Source organism: Dreissena polymorpha, chromosome 12 (assembly GCF_020536995.1).
Source record: "Dreissena polymorpha isolate Duluth1 chromosome 12, UMN_Dpol_1.0, whole genome shotgun sequence".
Lineage (NCBI taxonomy): Eukaryota > Metazoa > Mollusca > Bivalvia > Myida > Dreissenidae > Dreissena > Dreissena polymorpha.
This window is the reverse complement of record NC_068366.1, coordinates 20018849-20037097: the sequence shown is the minus strand read 5'-3', so window position 1 is coordinate 20037097 and position 18249 is coordinate 20018849.

The following is an 18249-nucleotide window of genomic DNA, read 5'->3' as shown; positions in this document are numbered from 1 at the left end:
TTTTACTACGAAAGCGCCAAAATGATTATGATTGATAAATTACCTGTTAAGACCGAAAATAAGCGAAAGTACAATTAAAACTGAAATTCAACCATTTTGATTGATGGATCCGTAGTTTTTCAGTACAAATCCGTAGTGCGTAGTTTAGCATAATAATCCGTAGTAACTACGGCGAATCCGTAGAAGTAAACAGGTCTGTAAATGACGCCTCCATTAAGGTCACCCTTACATGCTTTACTATGGACCTTCAGGCAAAAGCTTAAGTTTTGCAGATGGTACAGCACAACGGCGAGCATGGATGTATCACCTGTGAAGAGCCAGGAAAGGTTTACAAGCAGGGAAAAGGACACTGTCAGGGCTATCCATTGAACGACACTCCAACAACCATGAGAACTGTTGACACTGTCTTGTCCAATGCTCTGAGGAGGCTTTGAACAGCAATTCACCTGTAAACATAAAGATCCCGTCAGTGCTTTTTGGCATACTTTACCTAAATCCTGTAATTGCCTGTGTGCCAGACTACAGGCACAGAGTTCTGCTTGGAACCACCAAGACACTTCTTTCTTTGTGGATGGGAAAAAAGCCAGTTCTAAAGAAGACTTTTACCTGGGCAATCATGTCAAAGAAATAGACAGGAGACTTCATGCAATGAAGCCAGTTGACACATTCACAGGCCTGCCCGGTCGTCTGAAATTTGTCCCACTGGAAAGCTTCACAGCAACACTGGCTGCTATTTTATAGAATCCCATGTTTTCATGGGCTTCTAAAACCCAGATAACTGGACAACCTGTGCTTTTTGGTCGAAGGCATATACCTCCTGTTGGGCGATTCTATTACAGAAGAAGACCTGGAACGAGCAGAGCTTACGTTGGCAAAGATTCAGATATCATTCGAGACACTGTATATAGGCCCCCAAAACTGTGGACTCAACCTACACAACATTGGCTGCCATCTTGTCCAGTATGTTCGGAAACATGGGCCACTCTGGGCACGGTCATGCTTCGGTTTTGAAGACCTGATTGGATTTTCGATAAAATCCTCCCACGGCACAGGAGATGTCAGCAAGCAGCTGCTGTAAACTCTTTTAGCATGGAAGCAGCTATCTGCAGAGGTTGACAGCATAGAGTCAGAGGATTTGAAACAGTTTACATCAGACATGCTGGCGACAGGAAGGAGAATAAGGGCCCCGACACCATGAAACAATTGCCATATTGCAGGCAAGACCCACCCAGTAGCAGATGACACTACCACCAGACATGTTAGGGAATTACTCAACCTGTCGACAAAACCCAACATTTCATCTGCAGCAAGAGTACGACTGCCAAATGGACAGATCGTCACATCAAGATTGTACTCAAGACAGCAGAAGATAGTGTGCTATGCTGTGCTTACAACAGCTGGAGATTTGGCCTTCATAAATAATTATATACATGAAAGTCAGACAGGCAAGTGCCTAGCAGACATTAGTAAACTTGAAGTGATTGGTTTTGTCTGTGAACATGTGAGTCACATTCTTTTGGTGAAGGAAACAAAAAACAATAAACTTATCCCTGTTGAGGAAATTATGGAACAGGTCATTCTGCTTAATGGAAACAAAACCATCAGGTGTGTCAGCGGCCTACCAAACTTCCATGAACTATGTGGTAGAACAGTCTAAGTCAAAATAGATGCTGGACAGAAAATAAACTGATAGAATTAAATGAAACAAACTTTAGTTTCGAATCGGTTGTACAGAAGACTATGCTTACCAGTTTTTATGACACAGTTTTTGTTAACTACTTAAAATTAATGAATGGTAAGTTATGACATATTATGTATATTTGTATAAAACAACTGTCATTTTCCACAGTGATTGAATTCTGTAGATAATGAGCAGTGTTTTTTCTCTCTCCTCTTTGGGAATGGGGCTGGGCCCATTGAATTGGGAAAATAAGCGACATTTTCACTAAATTGCAAATTGTTACTTTGCTTTTATGATGCTTTCTTGTTAGAGTAAATTTACAGAATAACATTATAACTTCTCATAATCTATTTACAAGTCAAATTTGGTTATTTTCATCAAATTGCATCATTCAGAATAATAAACAATGCCCAAAAGTGATGGGAATTTTTTTACTAGTATTTAGGAAAAATATTTACTTTTTGGCATTGGGAATGTGGCTCTTTTTCTGCCCCAAAATAAATAAATCTATTTTTAGTCGTGGTGACCATGACCTTGGAGATATTGACGTAATTCTTTTGTGCGACACACTGTCCAATAATGGTGAACAAATGTGCGAAATGATTTTAAAATCTCATAATGAATGACATAGTTATGGCCCGGACAAGCTCATTAATGCACATTTTTTACCTTTGAACTTAAAAGTGTGACATTGACCTTAAGATATCGACCTAATTCTTTTGCGCAACACACCGTCTAATGATGGTGATCAAATGTGCCAAATGATTTTAAAATCTCACAATGAACGACAAAATTATGGCCCGGACAAGCTTGTTCCACCTGCTCGCCATCCCGCTTGCCCGCCCGCCGACATTCACCAATCTAATAACCAGTTTTTTCCTTTGGAAAACCTGGTTAAAAATATTTATTCAAAACTTTTAGCTTTGCACAATTCTTATTCATAATGTATGCTTATCTCTTTTAATTTGAAGTACCTTACAAAAGTGCTTGCATTAATATTTAACTTTTTTGTTATAATGTTATGTTACTTATGTCTGAGCCAATAAATAAAAGTTATAAGAAACACCTTTGTTGATACATGAATTCTTTTTTTAAGCATGAGAATTTTTTTTTTAATCAAATGCTGTTGACAACAAAGGCATGAATAGTGTATGTGCTGCCAGTCATGCTTATTTTATTAACTCAGGTTGACATTTTAATTGTTTAACCTGAGGCATATTAAATACTTTGACAGCCTTCAAATTCTATGAAATAACAAGCATTTTCGTGTTAAAAGTTTTTTCATCCAATACAACTGTTGTGTATACAACATAAATCAAGTAGGATGTGTCAATATTTCTACTCAATATGAGAAATTATGTATTAAAAGCAAAATACCCACTTTATTCACAACAAAGTTTTAAGCTAGTTTTTAAGGCAATGTCTCCAAAATATAAAAATTGCAAAATACCAACTTATTTCCTTAAAGACTACTTCAGACCGCTTCTAAAAAATCTAAGTTTAACTCACCCACTATTAAAAACCAGCTTGAGTTAATAAAAACACCTGCTTAAACCAGCTTCAAAAATAAAAGATTCGGTTAAACCCACTTGAAAACTCTCTTAAACTAACTTCTGATCACAAAAACACACTTTTAACCTGCTTATAAATAAACAAGAGATGTGTTTGTCAGAAACACAATGCCCCCTATTGCGCTGCTTTGAACCCATAAATTTGACCTTTAACCTTGAAGGATGACCTTCACCTTTAACCACTCAAAACTTGCAGCTCCATGTGATACACATGCATACCAAATATCAAGTTGCTATCTTCAATATTAAAAAATTTATGACAAAACTTTAACGAATTTTAAAGTTTTAGGAAAGAAAAATACAATGATATTTGACCTTTGACCTTGAAGGATGACCTTGACTTTTCACCACTCAAAATGTGCAGCTTCTTGAGATACACATGCATGCCAAATATGAAGTTGCTATTTTCAATAATGCAAAAGTTATCAAACTTTAACAAAGGTTAAAGTTTTGGGACAGAATGACAGACAGACAGGCCAAAAACAATGTGCCCCCGATCATTCGATCCGGGGGCATAAAAACTCACTAAAAAGGATGTTTATTGTGTGTTTTTGGGTAAAAGTTGTTTTTTTCTTTGACAAGGGCAGCCCACATAACAAAAATAAGTAAATATAGATGAATGACATGGAGAATTTACTTTATTTCAGACAAGATGTCACAGGATAGAATAGTGGCCTTGCTACAAGAGGCTTGCTCCCTATTGGGAAACAACAAAAGTGAAACAATATTAGTGCAAGCACTAATGTCAGGCCAACTATCACACAGTCTGTGAGGCAACATTATGCACCCTATCGTACCAGTGGGCAGGGAAGGGTGTAACATCCAGCACCAGCCGAGGTGACATGGACCCACAGTTTTTTTTGCTTGTCCAGGAATGATCAGGTTAAAGTCATAATGATGTATTTAATTTTTTGCTTAGCAAATTCAAATATGTATTATTATGAGTGTTTATCATGATTGATTATAATTTATGATAGGGAAATGTTTTATTTCCTTTAATACATGAAAATAAATTAAGCAACAGCTTCTTTTTGAACTAAGGCAAAACAAGAATGACATTTTGTAAAAAAACAAATATTCCAAGTGTTTTTGATGATTTTTCTTAAGTTTTATTAACGTTTGAGAACTTACAGGCCCATTATTTTCCGTAAAGAGGGTAAAGAGATGACACCAACTGAAGCCCTTAGCGAAGTGGACTACCTGATTGCCAATTCCAAGGTAACTCAAGAATAGGTTATCGCTCTATACAACAAGACCAAGACCCAGAACATTTCTCCACTTTGGTACAATCACAGGAAGGGTCCTATAACAGCCTCTAAAGCCCATGAAGTATTAACTTTGAGGGAGTCAACCTGCAGAGACAATCTGGTCATGCGGGTCATTGGGTAAAAGACTTACAACTTGAGCAACAAGGAGAGCAACAAGTGGGGACTGGACAATGAGAGCGTTGCAAGGGACCTGTACACCAAGCACCTCCAAAGTCAACACACCAACTTTGATTGCATGCACTCGGGTTTCATGGTGTATGAGACATGTCCCTTTTTTAGTGCTTAAGCGGATGGAGTTATCAGCTGTAGCTGTTGCTTAACAGGAACCCTAGAGATCAAGTGTCCCTATAAAAACTGTGGAGCCACAATACAAGAAGCTGCACTATCAGACAAGGACTTTTGTATTGATGGAAACATGCAGCTGAAAACTGGACACAAGTACTACACACAAGTTCAATTCCAACTGTTTGTGTACGAGGTACAATTTTGTGACTTTGACATCATGACACAGCAAGCCTCTGGAAACTGGATGCTAATTTTACGCATTTCCAGGGACAATGTGTTTATTGACAAGCTTCAACAAGAAATGTGTTTGTCAGAAACACTATGTCCCCTTATGCGCCGCTTTGAATTTTCTTTTTAACCTTTGACCTTGAAGGATGACCTTGACCTTTCACCACTCAAAATGTGCGGCTCCATGAGATACACATGCATGCCAAATATCAAGTTGGTATCTTCAATATTGCCAAAGTATTAATAAAATGAGCGATTTTGGCCACATATACTTGACCTCTGACCTTGAAGGATGACCTTGACCTTTCACAAATTAAAATGTGCGGCTACATGAGATACACATGCATGCCAAATATCAAGTTGGTATCTTCAATATTGCAAAAGTATTCATAAAATGAGCGATTTTGGCCACATATATTTGACCTCTGACCTTGAAGGATAACCTTGACCTTTCACCACTTAAAAAGTGCGGCTCCATGAGATACACATGCATGCCAAATATCAAGTTGCTATCTTCAATATTGCAAAAGTATTCATAAAATGAGCGATTTTGGCCACATATATTTGACCTCTGACCTTGAAGGATGACCTTGACCTTTCACCACTAAAAATGTGCAGCTACATGAGATACACATGCATGCCAAATATCAAGTTGCTATCTTGAATATTGAAAAAGTTATTGCAAATGTTAAAGTTGAGGCAAACAGACCAACATACAGGGCAAAAACAATATGTCCCCCACTAAAGTGGATGGGGGACATAAATAAAAATGTTGTCAAGATTTCCTGAAGAATCACCATGTGCCTGAGATATTGACTCAGTGCCTTAAAAAAAGGAAACAACTGCTATTAAACACAAAGAGAGTGATGTGCTTATGTGCATTTGTGATGACCCCGAATATGGTAAGATTATTATGTGCTCCAATAAACACAACGCCTGACGGGTTGGTACCATTATGGTTGTGTAAACATTAAAAGAAAGCCCAGGGGCAAGTGGGTTTGTGCTCGGTGTAAATAGTCACTTAAATAATGAATAGTCATATAAGGCACATAAGTTTAGTTATGATATGAGTCGTGTTCTGAGAAAACTGGGCATAATGCTTATGCGTAAAGTGTCGTTCCAGATAAGGCTGTGCAATCCGCACTTTTCCGCATTTATGACATTTTTCATTTAAATGAAGTCTCTTCTTAGCAAAAATCCAATTAAAACATTAAGTGTCTTCCCTGATTAGCCTGTGCGGACTGCACAGTCTAATGTGCGACAACACTTTACGCACATGCATTATGCCCAGTTTTATTAGAACACGACTCTATAGTCATGTACCTAAATTGTTTTGTTACATAATTTACTCAAACTGTGATAAGCCGTGGTCTGTACAAAATTGTTTTGTTCTTTTTTTTATGTGAAAATTGTGTTAGGCAGAATAAATCTGTCTGGCATTTGTCAACCCTTTAAATACGAATACCATTTGACTTATATAATATTTTACTTACAGATTCTGTTCATTTATTAAATTATTAATTTAGAATAAACAAGACAAATGCCAAGCAATACATGTCCACTACTGACTCCACCATTGTCAGAATTATTTTTTATATTTGTTGCCATAGCAACCAGAATTTTGACGTAGGAACAAAATGCAATGACGTGCATAATGTCCATATTGCCATCTATCCATGTTTCAAGATTCATGAAAAAATATGAAGAACTTTTTAAGTTATTGCAAGGATCCAGAAAACCACCATTTTCAGCAGTATTTCTAGTCTTTTTGTTTCCACAGCAATCTGGCCAAATTTTATTAAGATTGGATGAACACTGTGACCTCTACTGTCTACAGAAGTCTTTTTTAAACTTTGACCTAGTGACCTAGTTTTTGACCCTAGATGACCCAAATTCAATCCCAACCCAGATTTTAACAGCACAAACATTCTGACCATATTTCATTAAGATCTGATGAAAATTGTGACTTCTAATGTCCACACAAGATTTTTCTATTATTTGACCTAGTGACCTAGTTTTTGACCCCAGATGACCCAAATACAATTCCAATCCAGATTTCATCAAGATAAACATTCTGACCAAATTTCATAAAGATTGGAAGAAAACTGTGACCTCTATTGTTTACACAAGGTGTTTCTAATATTTGACCTAGTGACCTAGTTTTTATCCCCAGATGACCCAAATACAATCCCAACAAAGATTTCATCAAGATTAACATTCTGACCAAATTTCATAAAGATTGAATGAAAACTGTGACCTCTATTGTCTACACAAGGTTTTTCTATTATTTCAACCTAGTGACCTAGTTTTTATCCCCAGATGACCCAAATACAATCCCAACAAAGATTTCATCAAGATTAACATTCTGAACAAATTTCATAAAGATTGGAGTTTCTTCAATGTTGTTTGGAGATGATATTGGGAAAGAAATTACAAATTGTGTTACCAACGTCTCATTCAGCAAGGATTTGAGGCAGAGAGGCAGAGGCTTTGGCCCAAGGCCCTTCAGAGGCTTCCGTGGCAGGGGATTTAACCCTGCTGGTTTTGCTGCCAGTTACCAATCTGGTATGTGGATAAAGCATACATATGGCATTGAGCATAACTTACAACAAGAGCTGTCAAGAGGACAGCGCGCTCGACTATTCGAGTGCTTGACAGTATAACGTAAGCCATCATGGAGAGGGGGGGGGGATATATAATGTGGGTGTGTTGTCATTTAATAGATGATCTTTAAAAATAATTAAAAAAAAGAATTTTTTTTTTTTTTTTTTTAGAGGGGGGGAGATTTATTTATGAAGTTATGGCAATTTTAGCAAATTTTATTTATTAATTTGACCTTGAGAGTCAAGGTCATTCAAAGGTCAAGGTCTTATTCAACTTGCAAGGTACAGTACCATCATAATAGTAAGAAAGTATTTGAAGTTTTAAAACAATAGCCTTGATACTTTCAGTGTGCGAATTTCACTTTTGAAGCCACTAGCCCGTTCGGGCTACCAGATGGAATTTTTCACTAGCCCGAACCAAAGTTTACTAGCCTGAACTGTTTATCACAAGTTTTTTAAATAATTTTATAGTTTTGACAGTTCTGGATAGTTTTTATTGCAGGTAGGTGTAATTGATAAGGATTGCAAAATTACAGTTCATCCCAATTAACTGGAAATGTTATTTTAATATTTCAATGACACAAAACGATTATAATATTTATGTATGAAGGTACTCGTCAATCAATACCTAACATGCAGTCATGATGCAAAGGTTTATATCCAGTCTGTAAATTATTTTAGGTGTCAAGTGTCCAAAATTTGAAATCCAAAAAATTAAGCCAAGAATCTGAAGCAGTATGAAAAAGGGAATAGAGGGCAGCCTCCCCTAGCTTATTGTTCTTTATTTTATAGTCTTTCTAGGTCCAATTCTGGTGTGTACAATGTGAAAAATTATCAACCAGACCATCCGTAACACCGCATGTGTATTCATCATTCTATATATTTTTTATCAAGAATGTCGAAAATAAATTAAAATCGACATGTAATACCGTATCCGGAAACGACTGTCCGAAAACATATCAAGATACGTCTTTAGCATGTAAAATAAAATATGCATATCATGGAACTGCTGAAAATGAAAACCAGTAAAAAGTAACCAAGCAAATACGCAATCAATATATAATTTGGTTGACATTTTAAAATATGATATTGCAATGCTTTAATTCGCCAATAGATCATTAAAAATTCAAGATGGCGGACATTCGTAGAATTGTACGTTTTTCTGAAAGTACAGCATATTGAACAACCTGGGTAGATCCGCATTTTAAACGCATGGTATAAAAAAAAATCGTCGATCAAACACTCCTCATGTCAACATAATTGGGAGGGTGAGGAAACGCGATACAACGCGAAATAAACGCTAGATATGATTCAAACAATGGATGAAAATAATATTTTAAGCATTTTTAATTTTCAAAAGTCGGAAAAATCACTAGCCCAATCGGGCTAGTACCTAGGGAAATTCAGTAGCCCGAAACGAGATCAACAAGCCCCGGGCTATCCGTCTAGTGTGAATTTCGAACACTGTACTTTAGAAGTAAAGTGGATCTAAACACAAAATTTAACAAAATACTCAAAGTTACTAAGACAAAAAAGGGCCAAAATTCCGTTAAAAAGTCAACCAGAGTTATGCAACTTGCCCTGTACAGTCCCCTTATGATAGTTAGCAAGTTTTTCAAGTCTGAAAGCAATAGCTATGATACTTTAGGAGTAAAACGGACCAAAACACAAAACTTATACAAATGTTCAATTATCTAAGTATAAAAGGGGCCATAATTCTGTCAAAATGCTTGATACAGTTGTCCGCACTTGTTTATAGATTGGGATCATGTTGGTAAAAAAGTTTGCAAAATATGAAAGCAATATGTCAAAGGACATAGAAAATATTTGAGGTGGTACGCAAACTTTAACATAGATTTATCAATAAAATGCATATTCTAAGTGAAAAAAGGGACATAATTCTTACAAAATGCTTGATACAGTTGTCTGCTCTTGTTTATAGATTGGGGTCATGTCGGTAAAGAAGTATGCAAAATATAAAAGCAATATGTCAATGGACATAGGAAATATTTGAGGTGATACGCAAACTTAAACATTTGCACGCTCACGATCACGCCGACGCCTGGGTGAGTAGGATAGCTCCACTATATATATTTCATATATAATAGTCGAGCTAAAAAATGAATATAAAGTTCCGTACACGACATGTCTAGAGAATGAATATCTACAATTAATTTATTATTGGTGCGGTGCTTCTTTGAAAAATCTAATAACATATTAGAAATATGCGTATAAAAAAAAAAATTCTTAAATATTCAGTATAAGTTAATATTTATTTGTGTCCCATTTCGAATCTACTTTTAAACCCTTACATGAAGGGTATTTTAATTAGTGTTTTTGTGCTTTTCAAACAAACTTTACTTTAAAATGCTAATTAAATGGCAGATCTTTTAATTTGTAGGTGTGAACAATTAGCACGGAAAGTTTGCAATGGTTTCAAATAAACAAGAAACAATTTTTGTGATAAATCAATTAATTCTATGATTTGGTTAATAACTTCAATGGTGATAACTTTAATTGAGTAATACATGCCACTTCAGAGTTTAGTATTTAAAGATGTATGCATGATTATAGTATACCGATAGATAATATGTATGCTGAGCATCTAAAAATCTACACCGACGGCTCCAAATGCCCTAACTCTGGTTTGGTAGCCAACTCTTTTGTAATCCCTTCAAAAAACATTAGTAAAACGCACAGGCTCAGCAACAATCTCTCTATTTTTACAGCAGAACTTTTGGCAATTAAATTCTCTGTGCTGGATATTGGTCAATAAACCTACTAAAACTGCTATTTTATCAGACTCAATGTCATCTCTTGAGTCCATAAAAAACAGAAATAGCAGATCTAGGCCTGATATTTTAGCTAGCATTTTGGAACTTCATCAACAGTGCCTAGATAAATCTTTAAAGGTCACATTAGTATGGTGTCCAGCACATGTCAACATCAGTGGGAATGAACAGGCCGACAAGGGGGCCAAAGAGGGCCTCTTGAGGGGGGCCGTAGATGTTGGGGAACCCCTGGCACCTTCTGAGATCTACTCCCTGACAAAGAAATTAGTTTTGGGCGAGTGGAATCTCCGGACCGACAATTTGTCTTCCCGTCGACATACTTTTACTAGACCTGCGAAAACCCTCAGGCCGCCTGACAGATACTCGGCAAGCATTGTGCTTGACAGAGCCATCACGCGCCTGAGGATGGGAACCACCCTATTACCCGGTGGCGCAGGAAAGTATGTCCTCGGTATAGACCCTGCATGTCCTAGGTGCCAGGAACCTCTCACTGCGCCCCACATGCTGCTACACTGTCCTAACCACAAGGCGCAGAGGGACCACCTTGAAGCTGCATTGCACTCCCATGGACTAGTTTTTAACCTTACCAACGTGCTAGACCCCAAGGGAGCAGCTAGGGGCCCGGTCTTCTCTGCCCTCGCCAAATACTTACTAGATTGTCAAATAACTGACAAAATCTAGGTCATTGGGGGAGGGAGAGCAGCCAACACCCACCTAATTATACAGTCTTGTGACTGTTTTCTTTTAAAAATGTGTAATCTCTGCACAAACCTGATGTAATCAAATAATTGTGTTGGATTTGTGTCGCTTTTACACAACCTTTATTTTAGTTTTTAATGGGTTTATTGTTCTACCCCGCCCTTTCTAAATCAGGCCAATGGCATTGACCTGGTCTTCTTTATTTTAATACATTTTTTATGAGAGCATGACGTTAGTCCACCATTTACATTTTTCAGTTTTTTAATATAATCATATTTTATGGCATTTCTTATTACAAGAAAGGACGAGGCTGTCCAGTAACCTGGGATTGTTGGCTGCATTGCACCCCCTCCCTTCCTCTTTGACACCCCACCCTTTCCCCTTCAAACTCGAAGAACCATGTCGGACTGGAGTGCACGGTGCAGGGCCTTATACCATTATAAACACCTATTTAGCCCTATCTAGGACAAAGTATTGTCGACCTTGCTGAAAGTACTAATCTTGTACCTTGGAGCACATTAAGGATTATTATAACTGCTATCTTGTGTAGCAATTTCCTTATTTTTGTGAAAACTGCTATTTTATATAGCAAATTGCCTTAATTTTATTATTATTGCATTAACTCATGCTAAAATTGCTACTGTTATAGCAAATATCCTAATTTTTTATATTAAATTGCTATTTTATATAGCAAATTGCCTCGGTTTTACTGTCTAATTGTCATTTGGATACCATATAAGGTACTTTAGTATTATTTCCTACAATGTTATCATCAGTATACTAATAATATTGGATAGATTAGAGCTTTTTGGGTTTATCTTAACGTATCTAGGTAATATTTGGTCTTTTTACCATTTTACATTTCACCATTATCAATTTTCCTTCAATAGTATACAAACTATTTTTCATTTACCGTGCACTCCCTCTGGTTCAGGGGAAACAACCATTGTAGACTTCATCATCACAATTATCTCCCTTAGTACAACTGAGTGACACCACCCCTGCTGGCTCTTCTTTTCCCCCACCCACATCGGCCTACACTTCCATAAAATCTCTCCTTCTTTCAACCCTCCAGGGTGGCAACATGTATTTTAAATATATATATGCATATAGTCCTGTACATATTGTAAATAATGTACATCTTATACAAACTTAGCTGTCTTTGTCTTATTTTTAACTGTAAAGTACATTGTCTTACCCTTAATTTTTATGTGGCCCTATGAAGGTGACCGTTTGGAGACACGTAAGTTATTGCCCTTAACATATAAGGGTTTATTACTAAACCCACTTTTAAATATTGTTTTAATGCCACTCTGGGGGGATCTCTCTTTTCCAATTAGCCCAATCCTCCTTAAGTTCCATACAGACAGGGTCTTATGTTGGAGCATTACGGCTATATTCCCTGTCTGCAAGTGTTCAACATTGAGCCACATACATAAACTTGTACTCATTAATTTTTTAACAACTCAATACTCAATTGCAATATTAATATATAATTGAGAGTTACACACTCTATGTGATATCATATATTGTCCTTTTTTTCTTTTTTTTCCTTTCCTTCTCATATAATTGCATTTGCACATGCAACTTCACTCTACAATTGAGAGCTGTTAAATCAGGCTCTGGCATCCCTATTAATAAATGTTCTTAGATATAAACATATCTTTCTTATGATTAGATCTTGTTGTTTGGCGTTTAGTTTAAACTTTAAACATACACATAAAAATGGTACTTGACTATGCATGTAAACATATTGTGGCAATGTTCAACCACTTTGTGATCTGGAAAACCCTCAAATATTATTATATTGTTACACAAACATAATACACATCTGTGTATTCCTTTTTCTATAATTAATATATTAAATAGTCCTATTTGGATTCAAATTTTTAAACCACAGATCACAAAGTCTAAAGACTCCAACAAACCCATTGCAGTATATACTGAACAGTGGGTCTGGTAATGATGCTGCCACATACAACAGTATGTGTGTTTTCACCATCTTTACTTATAAAAATTGGGCTATTCTTTCTCTCTCTCCTCCTTAAAAAACAATACAAAGAATAACATACAATAACAACATCATATGAATGATATAAATTAATAATAAGTACAGTAATGTAACAAAAACATAGTAATCTTTTTTGTATTAACTCATTCTTGTTCTTTCATTTATATTTTTGCATATCAACCATCATTGTTTACTTTTTCTTAAAAGTACAAAGTCAGCCGTGGGAAAATCTATTTTAAAACGGATTGACCTACTGGCAATCCTTAATAAGAAATTTCGGCCAATCAGCGCCATCGTTATATAAACGCATCAACCAATTAAAACGCCGCTTTTTAACCGCGATAGGCCTATTCACTGTATAGCACTGCGTCTTTTTAACGCTTCATATAAAGGTTATATATTTTTAAACCAATAGATTTTTATTAAGGCACCGCACCAACACTGCAAAGTTTTATATTTATACCAATGGTACAGCCCAGTAAAATCGGGCTGTCCATTTTATGGCCGTTTTAGGCTTTTTATGCAGAGTTCTATGTTAAGCAGTGTGCTCGGGCAATGGTTTTTAACCGAAGTCCCGAGGGTAAATAACCCCAATAGTCAGTCAGTATAGTATACCATAATTTTAAATTAATAAGTGGACTAACCCCATGCCTGCGCCTCCTTGTTTGTTTTGTCTAAGAAGGGTCTACCAAAAATCCAGAGCGGTGACATGTGACAATTGTTCAAGGTGTCATCACATTAAGTGTGGTAACACTGGTAAGTACTTCTAAAATGTAAAAGTGAAGAAAATTAGTTATTGCGTTGTAGTATTATTGTGTGTAAACTTTGTACACTACTTTGTTTGTATTTGAAGCATTGTTAAGTTATATATAAAACTGCTTTTTCTTGTTATAATCACTCTGTCAGATAACAATTATAAATGTATGTACATCTATTCAAGTCTATGTATATCACAGACTGAATAAACTTTGAAACAAATACGTAATACAGTGTATAAAATTTACATATATACTGCAAGTTATTAAATAAGAAATTAAACAAGAGCATATAATCAATAATATCAAAATATAATATCTAGTTATATATTTTTAGGGATCAATAAATGGATATACTGCAAGTTATTAAATAAGAAATTAATCAAGAACATATAATCAATAATATCAAAATATAATATCTAATTATATAATTTCAGGGATCACAGTTGAGCAGCGCGACGCTGCTGGTGCAGAGGGTTGGGATTTGCAATGTGTGTGCCTGCGCTGTCGTCACAACAACACAGATGAAAATGGTGACATGATGAACGAGACAGTCAACTACAGCAACTCGATACCGGATTTCTACAAACACCAACTTCAAAACAATGACAACATCAGCTATGTCTCTCCATTTCAAGAGGAAATTGCGGTTGACAACTCATTCGATATAACATGACCGGAACGGCAACTCCCATCAGAAGACATGGAGAACTCATTACATGACGCTACAGTAATGTACATCACACCCACTGCTCCAGTCACCTACGCAATTGTCGATAGCGGTACAGAGCGAGGAAAGCCAAAGCTTGTGTTATCCAACAGTTATTTCAATGTGGTCAAGAGACAACTAAAATCTGATGACGTCGTTTGGAGATGTAGTGTGCGCGGGAAGTCCATAGCATGCACAGCAGTGGTTAAGCAGTCTGGCGACGACTTTACTCCTATGTCAATTGAACACATCCATCCATCCAAACGAGTTCTGGCAAGTTCTATTCAACAGAAGAAAGAGGTAAATACAAATAATACTTGTATTTAAGTTGCAGTTGAACAGAGTAAGAATATTTCATTAAAGAAATACATGCAAATGAATATAAATAAGTAGTAATTGGTTATTTTATCCTGTTTTAAAGCTGGTATGCACGATCTGGACAAATATTTGGTGAACAAAAATAAAATTCTTAAAGCTTGATATGCATACAGTAAAAATATATACCAATAAGCTTTTCTCTGTCGGCTTGAAGCGCATAGTTTTTCTAGCTAGACTTCACGAATCATTACGCCACCATCGTGAAAATGGCAGAACTTTAAATATTGATGAGAAGCTTCGTGAGACATATGAATTGATGCAACAATTGTCACTATTCACCTGCCTTGATGGATCTATGAATTATGTAAAACAAGCCATTGCACCTTATGCATTTTTAATCTGTACTACTTTAGTTTTCAGGTGTTTTCCTCTATCCTACAACATCTGCCATCACCCGAGGTAAAGTTTTGTGTGGTGGACTACGAGGCTGGACTGTGGCAGGCAATAAGAGCTGTGTTTCCCCAACCTGACATCCACGGCTGCGCTTTCCACTTTGGACAGGCCCTCTATCAGAAGGTGCAAGTGTTCGGATTGCTACCAACCCAACTCGTAATTAAAGGCATGGCAAATCATAAAACGCTCACCCCAGAAGCCCTTATACCCGTTGACTACTTTGACGCTGACTACTTTGACGCTATGTATATGACCGGTACTTAACGTTCCGTGATGCAGGGGGGAAAGGATGTGATTCAGAGCCGTTCCAACACAATTCCCACCATCTGTGTGGAATGTTCACATGGCAACCATCAACGACGACGCTAGAACCAACAACGTTTGTGAATCTTGGAACTGCGGGTTTCGTCAGTTGGTTGGACACACTCACCTGTCATTGTGGAAATTAGTTGAGTGCGTCAACAAGGACAACCCCATGGTAGAGGCAGATGTCCACAGGCAAGGCTCTGGACAATCCGTAACAAGGAAGCACATTAGAAGGCCACCATCGCCCACCAACGCCGCCTCAACAGACTGTGCGAGATAAAGCTAGAAAGAAAGGAGCTTATTCTACCGAAATTCTTCAAATCCATTGGGAAGTGTGTTTGCTTTGCGCAAGAGTCTGCTGCTTACAAATTAAGGTGATTTTCTTTTTTAAACATGATAGTGACTTTATGCTTTATTTTTATGGAATGTATGACATGTTTTACGCAGAGCTACAGATAAGCTGCGTATTTGTGTAATTACGCAATAAAAAAAAGGTTACGCATTTTTCCAAAATCTGTGCGTACTGGTATGCAAAACGATTGGCCGATACCCAATTGGATCTGTGTTTTATGCGTAATAAAAAAACACGTTTTGTTTTGGCTGTTTTGACTCGAGTCTTAATCGACATGCGCTTGTTTTATTTGGTTACGTATTTACCAAGCGTTTAGATGATAGCACATGTGATTCAAACAAAATGGCGTCTTGAGGCAGACAAAGAAATCCGCAAAAAATAAAAAAACATTTAGATTCCTTTATCGTGGCAAATAAATCTAAATCTGATGGCAAAACAATTGCAAAGGGCATAGTTAATGACATAATGAACTCCATGCTTTGTTCCATGGACATCTGCAGTAGTATTTAAGATGAACTTGATGATTCGGTTTGTTATGTTTCCAAAACAAAAGTACAGTGGCCCATACTGGAACAAAAACAACTAGAACAAGGGACAAAATTGTCACAAAACCAGGTTTTCATTGTGAAAAAAAATCTAAAAAAGGGAGAAAACTCAAATTGAAATTTTGAAATGAACAAACAAAATTAACCCCCTTTGTAAGTTTGTTTTTAAAAAAAATCTATTTTTAGTCGTGGCGACCTTGACATTGGAGATATTGACGTGATTTTTTTGTGCGACACACCGTCCCATGATGGTGAACAAATGTGCCAAATGATTTTAAAATCTCACAATGAATGACATAGTTATGGCCAGGACAAGCTCATTTATGGCCATTTTTGACCTTTGAACTCAAAGTGTGACCTTGGAGATATCGACGTAATTATTTCGCGCGACACACCGTCCCATGATGGTGAACAAATGTGCCAAATGATTTTAAAATCTCACAATGAATGACATAGTTATGGCCAGGAGAAGCTCATTTATGGCCATTTTTGACCTTTGAACTCAAAGTGTGACCTTGACCTTGGAGATATCGACGTAATTATTTCGCGCCACACACTGTCCAATGATGGTGAACAAATGTGCCAAATGATTTTAAAATCTGACAATGAACGACATAGTTATGGCCCGGACAAGCTTGTTCCGCCCGCCCGCCAGCCAGTCCGCCAGCCTGCCCGCATTCGCCAATCTAATAACCAGTTTTTTCCTTCGGAAAACCTGGTTAAAAACATTCCATGAGTGGGTTGAGAAATTCCATTTGCTTCAGATTGTTGAATCTAGTAGCAGTTTAGATAAAGTGAACAATCCTAAGCTCTAATAAGGGATTGAACCTGCGACCTCCAAAGTGGTAGTCAGACACTCGAACCTCGTCGCTTAAGAGCTAGCCCAACAGCAAGGCTTGTTCTGCCCGCCCGCCAGCCAGCCCGCCAGCCCGCCCGCATTCGCCAATCTAATAACCAGTTTTTTCCTTCGGAAAACCTGGTTAAAAACATTCCATGAGTGGGTTGAGAAATTCCATTTGCTTCAGATTGTTGAATCTAGTAGCAGTTTAGATAAAGTGAACAATCCTAAGCTCTAATAAGGGATTGAACCTGCGACCTCCAAAGTGGTAGTCAGACACTCGAACCTCGTCGCTTAAGAGCTAGCCCAACAGCAAGGCTGTTGGAAGTGACTTTATTTCACTACACTCTTTCCCCTCTTAATGTATAAATGCCCAGACACTCCAACTACAGCATCCCCATGGCCAACCCATAAACCATCAAACAGCTAACACCCACTTTCTAAATCATTCATGTTCCGTTTGAGGAAACCTACGTCTCTGCTAAGTATGGGTTTCTCCCGTCAAAATCTCAAGTCTGCTGCGCTGTTGGACACGTGTTTGAAGAAAAACATCTGACTCAATCCTGTCCGTGTAGTGTGCAACTTTGAAGATGCAATCCACAACAGTGTTAAATCAGTGATATTCAGGTGCAGGGGTGTTTCTACCACTTAACTCAAAGTAATTGGGCAAGATTCAGACTGAAGGACTGCAGCAACTCTACATGTCATCTGAAGATATCAGACATTTCTGTGGTAAGATTGATGGTTTAGCATTCCTTCCATTCTGGGATGTTCAGGAAGGTATGACTGTATTTAAAGGTGATGCTCCAGAGTGTATGGCTCCAGTGACTGACTA